Genomic DNA, 14,194 nt, shown 5'->3' with positions numbered 1-14,194 from the left:
AGTCCCAATCAAAACTTTCTCTCTCTAGCTGAAGAACCAGAAAAGACACCCTACCAGAAAACATTTAGGTAATAATTGACCTACTCTTGTCCAAACATCATAGAATAAACTGTGGACCCACCATAACCTTTGTAAGCAAAGTTTGAATAGGGGCCAAGACTTCCACTCTCAGCTATAATGAGCACCCCTGAGTTGTATTGAGGCCAGAAGACTGAATAATGAACTGGGACTTTGATTACCACTGGATGATAACAAGAACTTCTGCCTGTCTCTCATGCCCCTGGTGTCAGTGGAGACCATGAGGGAAACATAGACTTGTACCCTCACCCAGAAGTAATGAGGATTCCTTCCTCTACAGTCTGCTAGATTGGTGTCAGAGGTGGCTTACTAAAGAGTCAGATCTTTCCCCATAGCCCAGAGTTAATGAGCAATGTCTCCAACTGTGGGAGAAGAGGGGCATGTGAAGCAGTAATAAGACCCCTCTGACCTACAAAGCAGGGTGGCATCTATGAAAGCCTAGTGAGAAGCCTTACTACACCTGACCAATGGTAGAGAAATGCCTCCTAACTTGTAGGTTATGGATGGAGGATGAGTAGAATGTGGACTTTTACCCCATTTAGCAGTAATGATATGATTGCCCTTTCCCTGATGGCAGAAGAGTCAGTGTCAGAAGAGTTCCCCAGAAGCAAATAGTTTAAATAAGATTTAGTTTAAATAAGATTCAAAGTTTCATAACATATTATCCTAAATGTTCAAGAATTTTTTTTTTAGGTTTCATAAAGTTATTTCCTTTTTTGTTGTTTATTTAAGTTTGTATTTTAATCCAGTTGAACACACAGTGTTCTATTAGTTTCATGTATGCAATATACTGATTCAACAATTCTATACACCACCCTGTTCTCAACAGGACAAGTGCAGTCCTTAATCCTCATCACCAATTTAACCCATCCCCCTGCACCTCCCCTCTAGTAACCATCAGTATGTTCTCTATAATTAGGAGTCTGCTTCTTGATCTCTCTCTCTCTTTCTCTCTCTCTCTCTCTTCCTCACTACCCTGTTCCTTCCCTTCCACTTCCCTCCCTCTCTTCTCCTTTGTTTGTTTTGTTTCTTAGATTCCACATATGAGTGAAATTGTATGATATTTGTCTTTCTCTTAGTGACTTAGTTTGCTTAGCATTATACTCTAGTTCCATCCATATCATTGCACATGGCAAGACTTCATTCTTTTTTAACTGAATAATATTCAATTGTGTGTGTGTGTGTGTGTGTGTGTATACTATATACCACTTTTTTATCCATTCATCAGTTGATGGACAGTTAGGTTGCTTCCATAATTTGGGTATAATAAATAACACTCTAGTAAGCATAGGAGTACATACATTCTTTTGTATGAGTGTTTTTGTATTTTTAGGCAATTGCCCATAGTGCCATTACTGGATTGTTGGGTAGTTCTATTTTCAACTTTTTGAGGAACCTCTGTACTGTTTTCCACCGTGGCTACACAAGTTTACATTCCCACCACAGTGCATTGATTCCTTTTTCTCCACATCCTTGCAACCCTTGAAATCTTGTGTTGAGCCACAGATTTGAGCCATTCTGAGGTGGTATTTACTTGTGGTTTTGATTTATGTTTCCCTGATGATTAGTGATGATGAACATTTTTTCATGTGTCTCTTGGCCTCATGTCTTCTTTGGAGAAATGTCTGTTCATGTCTTCTGCCATTTTTAATTAGATCATTTGTGGGGTTTTCTGGTATTGAGGTTTGTAAGTTCTTTATATATTTTGGAAACTAACCCTTTGTTAGATACCTTATGTGCAAATACCTTCTCCCATTCCCCAGGTTGCCTTTTAGTTTTGTTGATTGTTTCCTTTACTATGCAGAGGCTTTTAATTTTGATACAGCCCCACTAGTTTATTTTTGCTTTTATTTCCTTGCCTCCAGAGACCTATCTAGACAAAAGATGCTATGGCTGATGTTTAAAAAAAAAAAAAAAAAAAAAAAGTACTGCCTGTGTTGCCCGTGTTCTTTTCTGAGGTTTTTAGGGTTCCAGATCTCACACTGATGTCCTTAATCCATTTTGTCCTTAATTCATTTACTTTTGTATATGGTGTAAGAAAGTGGTCCAGTTCCTTTCTTTTGCATTTTGCTGTTTACTTTTCCAAACCCCATTTGTTGAAGAGACTTTCTTCCATTGGATATTCTTTACTGCTTTGTTGAAGATTAATCGACTACACCTTTCTGGGTTCATTTCTGGGCTTTCTATTCTGTTCCACTTATCTATGTGTCTGTTTTTTTGCTGGTACTATACTGTTCTGATAATTACAGCTTCATCATATAACTTAAAGTCTAGAATCCTGATGCCTCCAGCTTTGTTTTTCCTTTTCAAGATTGCTTTTGCTATTCAGGATCTTATGTGGTTCCATATAAATTTTAGGATTGTTTATTCTAGCTCTGTGAAAAATGTTGTTGGTATTTTGTTAGGGATTGCATTGTATGTAAATTGCTTTGGGTAGTACAGATAATTTAAAAAGATTTGTTCTTCCAGTACATGAGCATGAAATGTTTTTCCATTTCTTTGTGTTTTCTTCAATTCTTTTCATCAGTGTTTATAGTTTTCAGAGTATAGCTATTTCACCTTTTTGTTTAGGTTTATTCCTAAGTATCTTCTTATTTTTTTTTTTGATGCAATAAAATTAGATTATTTTCTTAATTTCTTAATTTTCTTTTTGCTGACTCATCATTGGTGCACCAGATTTCTGCACATCGATTTTGTATCCTGTAACTTTACTGAATCCGTTTATCAGTTCTAGCAGGTTTTTTTTTGGTGGACTATTTCATTTTTTTGTCATCTGCAAATAGGGAAAATTTTATTTCTTCCTCACTAATTTGGGTGATGTTTAATTCTTTTTGTTGTCTGACTACCGTGACTAGGACTTCCAGCACTATGTTGAATGAAAGTGGTGAAAGTGGACATCTTTGTCTTGTTCTGACCTTATGGGGAAAGCTCTTATTTTTTCCCCATTAAGGATGATTTGAGCTGTGGATTTTTTTTTTTTATGGCCTTTATTATGTTGGGGTATGTTCCCTCTAAAACTACTTTATTGAGGGTTTTGCCATGAATGTATGTTGTACTTCAGATGATTATTTTTTTGCATCAATGCAAATAATTATATGGTTTTTATCCTTTCTCTTACTAATGTGATGTACATATTGATTCATCTGTGAATATTGAACCATCCTTGCATCCCAGGAAAAAATTCCACTTGATTGTTGTGAATGAGTTTTTGAAGGTATGGTTAGATTCAGTTTGCTAGTATTTTGATGAGAATTTTTACATCTATGTTCATCAGGAATATTGGCCTGTAGTCTTTTTTAGTGGAATCTTCATCTGGTCTTGGTGTCAGGATAATTTTGGCCTTGTAGAAGGAGTTTAGAAATTTTCCTTCCATTTCTTTTTTTTTGGCGAGGGAGCGACAGTTTGAGAAGAGTAAGTATTAACTCTTTTTTAATTGTTTGGTAGAATTCCCCTGTGAGACCATGTGGTCCTTGACTTTTGCTTATTGGCAGTTCTTATTTGTTTTGTTCTGTTTTATTACTGATTCTGCTTATCTCCTAGTTATCAGTTTTTCAAATTTTGTATTTCTTACTGTTTGATCAGAAGGTAGCTTATACGTATTGCTAGGAATTTATCAGTTTCCTAGGTTGTCCAACTTGTTAACCTATAGTTTTTCATAATATTCTCTTATGATTATTTGTATTTCTGTGGTCTTCATTGAAATTTCTTCTCTCCTATTTATGGTTTTATTTATATGAGTCCTTTCTCTTTTTTTCTTGGTAAGTCTGGCTAGAGGTTTATCAGTTTTATTGATATTTTCAAAGAACTAGCTCCTGGTTTCATTGATCTGTTCTATTGTTTTTGTTTGTTTGTTTTAGTTTCTTTATCATTTATTTCTGTTCTGATCTTTATTATTTCTTTCTTTTTGCTGGCTTTAAACTTCTGTTTTTGTTCTCTTTTTAGCTCCTTTAGGCATAAGGTTAGGTTGTTTGATACTTTTATTGCTTCTTTAGGTAGGTCTGTATTGCTATAAACTTCCTTCTTAAAACTTCTTTTTTTGTATCCAGAAGTTTTAGAGCGTTGTATTTTCATTTTCATTTGTTTCCATGTATTTTTTATTTCTTCTCTTATTACCTGGTCGACGCATTCATCATTTAGTAGCACATTATTTAACCTCTATGTATTTGTGGCCCTTCTAGATCCTTTCTGTGGCTGACTTGCAGTTTCATAGGATTCTTGTTAGAAAAGATGCATGGTATGACTTTGATCTTCTTGAATTTGTTGAGGCTTGTTTTGTGGCCTAATATGTGATCTGTTTTGGAGAATGTTCCCTGTACACTTGAAAAGAATGTGTATTCTGCTGTTTTAAGATGTAATATTCTGAATATATCTGTTAAATTCATCTGGTCCAGTTTGTCATTCAAAGCCATTGTTTCCATGTTGATTTTCTATTTAGATGATTTATACTCTGATAAAAATGGGGTATTAAACTCCCCTACTATTATTGTCTTATTATCTATTAGTTCCTTTGTTTTTGTTATTAACTGTTTTATGTATTTGAGTGCTCCTATATTTGATGCATGGATATATACATTATATCTTCTTGTTGGATTATCCCCTTTATTATTATATGTGTCCTTCTTTGTCTCTTGTTACAGTCTTTGTTTAAAAGTCTGTTTTTTCATGGGGCGCCTGGGTGGCTCAGTGGGTTAAAGCCTCTGCCTTCAGCTCTGGTCATGATCCCAGGGTCCTGGTATCAAGCTCCGCATCAGGCTTTCTGCTCAGCAGGGAGCCTGCTTCCTCCTCTCTCTCTTCCTGCCTCTCTGCCTACTTGTGATCTTTGTCTGTCAAATAAATAAATAAATAAATCTTTTTAAAAAAAGCATGTTTGAAAGTCTGTTTTTTCTGACATAAGTATTGATACTCTGACTTTCTTTTAACAGCTATTTGCATGACAGATGTTTCTTCATCCCCACTCTTTCAGTTTGCAGATGTCTTTTGTTTTAAAATGAGTGTCTTATAGGCAACTATAGATGTGTCTTGAGTGTTTATTTGTTTTATCCAGTCTGTCATCCATGTCCTTTGATTGGAGTATTTCGTCTGTTTACATTCAAAGTAATTATTGACAGATACATATTTATTGTCACTTTATTATTTGTGTTGTGGTTGTTTCTGAATATTTTCTCTGATCTTTTCTTGTTTATCTCTCTTTAATGTTTTGCTGTTCATTTTGGTAATATATTTGGGTTTCTTTCTCTTTATTTTTTCCATATTAATTAGTGATTTTTGATTTGTGGTTACCATTAGATTTGTATATAACATCTTCTGCATGTAGCAGTCTGTATTAAGTTAATGTTTGTTTAAGTCTGAATCCATTCTTTACTACTCTGCTTCATACATTTTATGTATAAGTTGTCATATTTCACATCGTTTTATTTTATGGTTTCCTTGACCAATTTTTTTTACAGAAATGCTCATTTTTCCTACTTTTGTGTTTCCAACTTTTATACTGTCACTTTTAATCTCTCCTTTCCATAGAGTCTCCTTTAATATCTCCTTCAGGCCCGGTTTAGTGTTCGTGAACTCCTTTAGTTTTTATTTGTCTGAGATTTTTCTCTCCTTCTATTCTGAATGATAGCCTTCTTGGATATAATATTCTTGGCTGCAGATTTTTCTCATTTAGCATTTTGAATATATCATATAATTTTCTTCTGTTTTGGAAATTTTCTGCTGAAAAAAATCCCTAATGGCTTTATGGGATTTCATGTCTCTGTTATTGTCTTCTTTTTTCTTACTGCTTTTATGGTTGTTGTCATCGTCGTTGTTCTTGTTGTTTCCTTTATCATTATATTTTTCCAATTTAATTATAATATATCTTGATGTAGATCTTCTTTTGTTGATTTTGTTGAGGATTCTCTCTGCCTCCTGGATCTGGATATTTGTTTCCTTCCCCAAGTTCAAATAAATTGTCTGCCCCTTGTCTATCTCTTCCTCTTTTGGGACTCCTATAATATGAATGCTACTGTGTTTGATGGAGTCACTGAGTTCCCTGTCTTTTTTCATTTTGTTTATATATATATTTACTTCTCTTTCATTCATCTTGATTACTTTCCATTACTCTGTCTTCTAAGTCACTAATTTGTTCCTCTGTTTCTTCCAGCCTGCTGTTTATTCTATCACATATGTTTCTCATTTTGTTCACTCAGCCCCTTATCTCTACTTTGCTATTTCTTATCTCTGTGAAAAGTGTCTGGCTCATGTCTTCCACTGTTGTATTGAGTACACCGAGTATACTTATGATCATTACTTTTAATTCTCCATCAGTCATGTTACTTATATCTCTTTCTCTTATATCTCTGTCTGTGGCTTATATACTTCCTTCATTTGAAACTAATTTATCTGTCTTCTCATTTTGTTTAAGTCTCTGTGCCTGTTCCCTGTGTTAAGAAATACAGGTATGTCACCTGTTCTTGAGGGTAATGGCCTTATAACGAAGAGGTACTGTAGTGCCCTGCCATGTAGTGTCCCTGTTCCCTAGAGCCTGGTGCTTCTGGGAGTATCTCTAGTGTGTGTTACATGTGCTCTGCTCTTCTGTCCTGGCCAATTTATCCTTTATGTCAGTCATCTGCAGAGGCTTTTTGTTGTGGGCAGTGTTTTGTCCCTGGTCTGAATGTGGCACATTTTCTCTGGATGTGCTCTGGTCTGCTTGTGAAATGAGATCTACCACCACCAGTGGAACTGAGCCTCTGCAAAACTTCCAAGTCGGGAGACATGGTGTAAGTAGGGGTATGGACAAGTCTTCTGGGGGATTGGACCTGCCAAGCTGGGACTGAGGCAAAACAGACTGAAAAAGGTGGTTCCACTAGAATACAGGGGATGGGAGCTTAGTATAAGCAAGTTAAATAATGTTCATGCTACACTAGTTCCTGCCAGTAGCCCTATGCTTGCGCTGAGGTGTGAGAGAGGGAAATTATGTTGGCTAGTTGCTTTATTACTGGAGGGGGTTTCTCTGTTAATGTTGTTTCTCTGGGATATGCTTCAAGTTAAGCAGTAACCTCCCCACTGTGTTTTCCAAGCTCTCTTCAGATTACTGTTTCCACACTGCATGTCCAAAGGCTATTTTCCTGTGTTCTTCCAGTAGCAGTGAAGTGCCTTTCAGACTCTATCCTAGCCATTGCTTCTGAACCTTAAGACTCCATGCTTTAAACTCCACTGGTTGCAAGAACTATGAAATTCAACCTCTCTCATTTTCCAAGCCAATTGGTATTGGGATTTGTTTTCTCTGCCTCTGGCTCTTCTCCCGACTGAAGCTCCCTCCCCCTCACAGTGGCCATATTCTGTTCCTCTCCCAAACCATGTCTCTGCACTTCCTACCTTCTTTGGTGTGGTCCCTTCTCTACCTTTCATTGTGGAGTTCATTTCTCCAATCATCAGTTCAATTTCCAGGGTTTGTAGGATAATTTGATAGTTACCTAGTTGTATTTGTAAGCTGAGGCAAGCCTATTGTCCTCTCATTCTGCTGTTATCTTCTAACCCCATTTTGTTTGTTTGTGTGTGTTTGCTTTGTGTTTTTCCAATTCCTCAAACCTAACAAACTCCTTGCTGTCTCTGGCCCTCTGTGTAGTCTCTTCCTTCTTTTTTGATTTCTCTTTCAGTTTCAATGCTCTTCTTCCCCAACTACCGGAGCTCATCCTCAGAAGATAACTTTTCAACCTCAAAGTTGAGTACCATATACAATACGACAGTCCTGGGATCGAGCCCCACATCAGGCTCCCTGCTCAGTGGAGAGTCTGCTTCTCCCTCTCCCACTCCCCCTGCTTATGTTTCCTCTATCTCTCTGTCTCTCTCACTCTCTCTCTCTGTCTCTATTTAATTTATTTATTAAAAAAATAAAATCTTGGGCGCCTGGGTGGCTCAGTGGGTTAAGCCATTGCCTTCGGCTCAGGTCATGATCTCAGGGTCCTGGGATCGAGTCCCGCATCGGGCTCTCTGCTCAGCAAGGATCCTGCTTCCCTCTCTCTCTCTCTCTGCCTACCTGTCTGCCTACTTGTGATCTCTCTCTGTCAAAAAAATAAATAAAATCTTTAAAAATAAATAAATAAAATAAAATAAAATCTTTTTTTTTTAAAGAACCCACCACAAGGTGCAATGATATGTCCATGTATTTTGTGTTTATCTGCTTTCTTGTCCATGTCCTCCAGATAGTTGAAAAGCTGATTCACCACTTTAACCCTGAGACCTAGTACATAATAAACATTCAATAAATATTTCATGACAAAAAATTGTTAATGGTAGAATTTAAGTGATTCGGTATGTGGGTATTCAGTGGAAGTCTCTTCCAGTTTTTCTGTATGTTTGCAAATGTTCATAATAAAAAGAAAAAAAAACATATTAACTATTTAAATGAACATTATAGCCGTGAACCAGTAGTATATTACATCACCAAATAGAATTATATGTTCCTATGAATATATTCAAAGATCAGAAAAGGTCAGTAATGCTACAGTCTTCTGATTTTCTTGACAAAATATTACACGAGATGATGGAGCATTACACTGATCAGTAATGGAATCACTAAGTCTGCATCCCTCTTTCTTTTCATATTTTGTAGACTAGTGAGACCTTATCTGGGAAGCCATTAATAAAGTCTACTTTATGATGTACTATCTATCCATTTAATGAAATGATATTTTAATATACAGACTAGACATGTCCAAATGAAATGTAATGCAAGACACATGTGTAATTTTATACTTTCTAGTAGCCACATTTAAAATAATAAAAAGAAGCAGGTTTATTTTAATAGTCTTTTATTTAATGAACTACATCAATCCATAATATTTCAATATGCTATCAATATAGAAATTGTTAATGAGTTGTGTTTTTTTAACATGAAGGTTCAAAGGCACAATATATATTTTGCAGCATATCTCAGTTCAGGCCTACTACATTTCAAGTGCAATAGTAGCCACATGAGCCTAGTGGCCCCTTTATTGGAAAATAGAGGTATAGACAATATGCTTAGTGCATTTAGAGCAAAACATGACTTATGTTTGTAGAGCGACTAGTAATCACCAATGTATTCAGTGTTCTCCAATTAGAGTAGAGATTCAATAATACTAGTAGTTAAACTGTTCATTGAGTGCAGTTAAATCAAATACATTCTTTGATTGACTTATTTCACTTAGCATGAGAGGCAGGGCTGGGGTCATGGCGGGTAGAGAGGGAAAAAAATGAAACAAGATGGAACGGGGGAAGGAAACAAACCATAAAAGACTCTTAATCTCAGGAAACAAACTGAGGGTTGCTCAGAGCGGGGAGAGGGAGGGATAGGGTGACAGGGTTATGGACATTGGGGAGGGTATGTGCTATGGTGAGTGCTATGAGTTGTGTGAAACTGATGATTCACAGACCTGTACCCCTGAAGCAAATAATACATTATATGTTATAATAAATAAATAAATAAAGCAAAATAAAATAAAATAAAATAAAATGAATTCTTTGAAGAACAATATAGGGTCCCAGACTCACGAGTCATTAGGCACCAGGAAATCAGAGGGTTTATCCAAATGCTGTAAACTCTAAGAACTAAGCATTCTGAACAATATCTAACGTTACTGTTTATCTGCACTCCTTCTTGTAAATGCCAAAACTTGAACATCTATGCTCAAAACCCACTTTTATTATCGGTTCTAAATGTTAGACCTAAGGCTCTCCAAAATGATTTGATTTATTAGGTTTATGCTTTGTGTTGCAATAAGAAATTTATAGTAAGTTTAACGTTTTAGAGACTCCTAAAAAGCCTTCTCAGTGTTTGATTTCATATCCTGCTAGATCAACCTTGCCAAGGGCTCGTGTTTGTTTGGTTTTTGTTTCTTCCCCCAGAGGAAACAGAACTGTCAAACCAGGTACTAAGAGGATGATATCCACATTTTTCCAAGTAACGGCCAAGAAGAATTCACAATTTTCACTTCCTGTAACTTCTTTTATATCTATATTTTCATAATCTAAATGATGAAATGGTTTATTATTCTTGATTTCTTAAAATCATCATTCATACAAGATAGGCTTGTAATTAAGAACATAGAAATTATTGGTAGGGAAGTGATAGACTAGCATGAAATCTAGAAACAAATTATAATTTAACATAACCATCTCTGTTTTTATAAAGATGGACCCAACTGCCTTCAGCAGTTTCTCTCTGGGTAACTTCTTTATTTTAACCTGAGCTCTGACCATACTACTGATAAGAAATGCAAACGTAAATGAAAAGAACTTGTGTGTGTGTTTGTGTTAAAGAGATGACAAGAATATGAAAAGTGGTATATAATTAGGTAAGATATTTAAGTAGATTGCTGGCAGATCTCTGATGGTCTTATGGGTCTTAGCGAGTGTGTCAGTTTGGGTTCCCTAATACACAGGCACTATGGTGAATTTAGAAGTACAATAGGTTTGGGTGAGCTATTAGCCGTGAATGATAATGTGGGATAAATTAGGTTTGGATGTAGGATAAGGTAGAATAAGAGAAGAAAAGGTGATTCTTCTGGATTTTTAGAAGAGCAGAAAACTGATTATACACAGGCATTTTTAAATAATAGTTATAAAAAATAATTACCTCCAAAAGAGAGGTATACATTTATAACATAAAATAGTATCATAATCTATATCAAGATAGACATATTATATTTAAAATGTTTGAAGTATAAATTTTCTTTCTGTTAAGCAAAAGACCACATAAAATTTTTTTAAACTTTATATTCTTTGATCATTAATTTCAGTTCTAGCCTATCCTAATAAATAAATCAATACCCACTATTAATACTTTGGATCATATTGCTCACTGTCACTGTTTATAAAATAAAAATTATAAATGCTCTTAATTTCAAACAAAAGTTTAATAATCAAAGAAGATCATCAGTGAAGATAAAACTGTCTCATTTAAAAAAAGTTTCAAAATTTATTACTCATACGAGAAAATAATATTAACATTATATATGAGAAAATAACTTGGAACAAAATGATACACTTCTTAAATGAAAACTGCAAGTTTAGACTACCGTGTACAACATGGTATTATAAGTAAAAAATTCCTGAATAGCATTTATCTACACATTTTTGTATTGATTTGTAAAAAAACAACAAATACATGTGGAAGAGGAACAGTAAATGTTGTTTGTTTTTTTTTTCCCCTGAAGGATCTCTTAAAGAGAAGGGAAAATGGGACAGCTGGGTTGCTCAGTAGTTAAGCAGGCACCTCTTGGTTTAGCTCAGGTCATGAGCTTAGCTCATGATGTGAAGGTCACGGGATTGAGTTCCAGGTTGGGCTCTAAGCTCAGCTCAGAGTCTGTTGGAGGTTAGCTCCCTTTCCCTCTCCCTCCCTCTCTGCTCCTCCTGCCACTGGCACATTCTCTCTCTCTCTCTCTCAAATTAATAAAATCTTCAAAAAAAAGAGAGAGAGAAGGGGAGATTATTAGCTTTTCTTTTATTATCTATTTATATTGTTTATATGTTATAAGCATGTACTGAGGAAAATGAATATGTATAGTGATATCCCCATTTTTAAAACTATAAAATATACAGTATAGACAATAGAAAAACATAGAGCAATTTTCCACAAAAATATTAATAATTGTTCATTAGGTTTATGTTTTTATTTTTAATGTTTTTGCTAGTTTCACAATTATCATATATTTCTCATAAAAATATACTAATTTACCAAAATGGTAACATCCCATATCTGCATTTAAAGTAAGAGAGAGCAGCCAAAAAGATTTTAATTCATATACACATCCATTTGCAACTTCCATGATAAAAAAAAGGAAGAAATAACACTTAGTATTTAAAGTGGTTATTTTAAGTCAGGGATATAGATAATTTTTATACAATTTTTACAATAAATATTTTTATACACTTAGCCATTATTTATTTTATAGGCAGAATTCAATTTATTTTCATTTAAAAAACAAATGTTTATAGATAAAACAGAAATGCAGTTATGAATACTCGAAACTATAACACTTAATTGTACTTCAAGAGCAAAAGGACCTACAGAGATCTATCATAAAGCACATCTTGCTCACTTTGCCTGAAAACCAGTATCCAAATTTACAACAATAAGCAAGTGTCATTCATGCCACAACCAGATCAAAGTTGACAGACAAGCCCTAGAGCAGGTGGATTGCTTCAATTATTTGCCAGCTACGATGAATACAAAGTAAGTTCCAAAAGCTTTCTGGAGATCTGTAGCATGCTGGCAATAGCTCAGAGCGATATGACATAGATGATAAAGCTTGGGAAAGACAAAAGTTAAAAAAAAAAAAAAAAAACCCACACAAGTCATTGTTTTCTGTGGCCTTTAGTTTGGCAACAGTTTAACTGTAAATGCAACAGCTGGCCACTGAAAGGATGGTATCAGGACTGGTTGAAGGGTGTTGAGATAAGATGCTATTGGCAGGCCTCCTATGTATTTGAGATGAACTAAGCTCAGAAACTGAACGGTTTAGCAGCTGGCCAGCCAAAGGATCCTGTTCAGATATTTAACAGCTGATAATTGAGCACTCTAGCAATATTTGCTGAAAATAGGTGGTTACTAAATGGGTTAGCAAGTGTTTGGAGACAACTAATATTCTAATTTTGATAGCAGTATTGATGGGAAGATAAGCCAAGAAGCAGGAGGTTGTCATTATCTCAACTTGTTTAGGAAGACTTGCAGAAAGATTAGACTAGAGATTCCATGGTATGAAGTGAAATGGATCATGCTTCAACTCCAACACTGAATAGCCATTTTATATGCTCTGACTTTCTTTTCACTGCAAACCAATCTTTTTACCATAATATAATCTATTTCTTATTTATTATAACCTCACTGTTTTTCTTATGCTGATGATACTGTATAATATACCTCTTTAAACATTCCTTCTGTAATCTTACAATGCAAAAGTTTGTCTACTTTTTTTAAAAGATTTTATTTATTTATTTGACAGAAAGAGATCACAAGTATGCAGTGATGCAGGCAGAGAGAGAGAGAAGGAAGCAGACTCCCTGCTTGCAGAGAGCCCGATGAGGGACTCGATCCCCATGACACCAGGATCATGACCCAAGCTGAAGGCAGAGACTTTAACCCACTAAGCCACCCAGGCGTCCCTGTCTACTTCTTCTTAACTAACATATTTAACTATTTAATAAGCCCATTTAGTGAAAAACATATTAAATACTTGAAAGGCCATTCATTCAGAAAAAAAAAAAGAAAAACTTTTTACATTTAATTGGCAGTAAAGATGAAGTTATCTTGCTTTATTTTTGATACACTTAAACACTAGAAAGATGTAACAATTTAAAATATCTCTGCAATTTTAGTTCTCAAAATTTAAATTATACTTTACAATTTTTATATAATTTAGAAAGTTTTATTGTGACACAATATATATGTATTTCCAAATTAAAAATCGTCAAGATATATATATGCAGTGGTTTACATACCCAAGGATCAAATTAAAATGATAACATTAATTTAGATTCTCATGCATTTGTTTTTATATACCAAGTTATCAAATGTTCCCTAATTGAAAAACCACTTTTAACTTAAGCTCAGTACTTTAAAGTTGTCCTCTAACATCAATCAATGTAGTTTTCTTTGCAGAATTGTTCTTTAAAACCACAATAGTTTAAAGAATGGGGTAAAATTTGATTACAGCAATTCTCACTGATTTAACTGGAAGAGATTTCTGACTTCTTCTGTAAACTGAATCCTATCTGATAGCCTCAGACATGATGCAATATGAAATATGCTATATAAAGTTAAGAAGCAAATAAAGAAACATCTCGTCTCATCCCAATTCATCTGTTACATGCATCATACTGAAAACAAGGGTCAAAATATTAGAGAAGAATTATTTATTACTCCAAAAGCATATATGGGCAAAACAATAAATTGTAAAGACATTAACCAGAAAAGGAGTTCAAATCACAAAATGGCGGTTTGAGCTCTTTAGGGTTTAATGAGCACTGGAAAGAGTTTATAAGCTTTGGTTTAAGTGGGGTCATGTTTCAGTATAAAATTCATGGTGGTCAACAAAAGAAGGAAAAAAAACCAAAAACCTTGCTTACTTTAAAAAGATCTATAAACCTTAAAATACCT

Source organism: Mustela erminea, chromosome 4 (assembly GCF_009829155.1).
Source record: "Mustela erminea isolate mMusErm1 chromosome 4, mMusErm1.Pri, whole genome shotgun sequence".
In the NCBI taxonomy this organism is placed as follows: domain Eukaryota; kingdom Metazoa; phylum Chordata; class Mammalia; order Carnivora; family Mustelidae; genus Mustela; species Mustela erminea.
Note: the sequence above shows the minus strand (reverse complement) of the source record.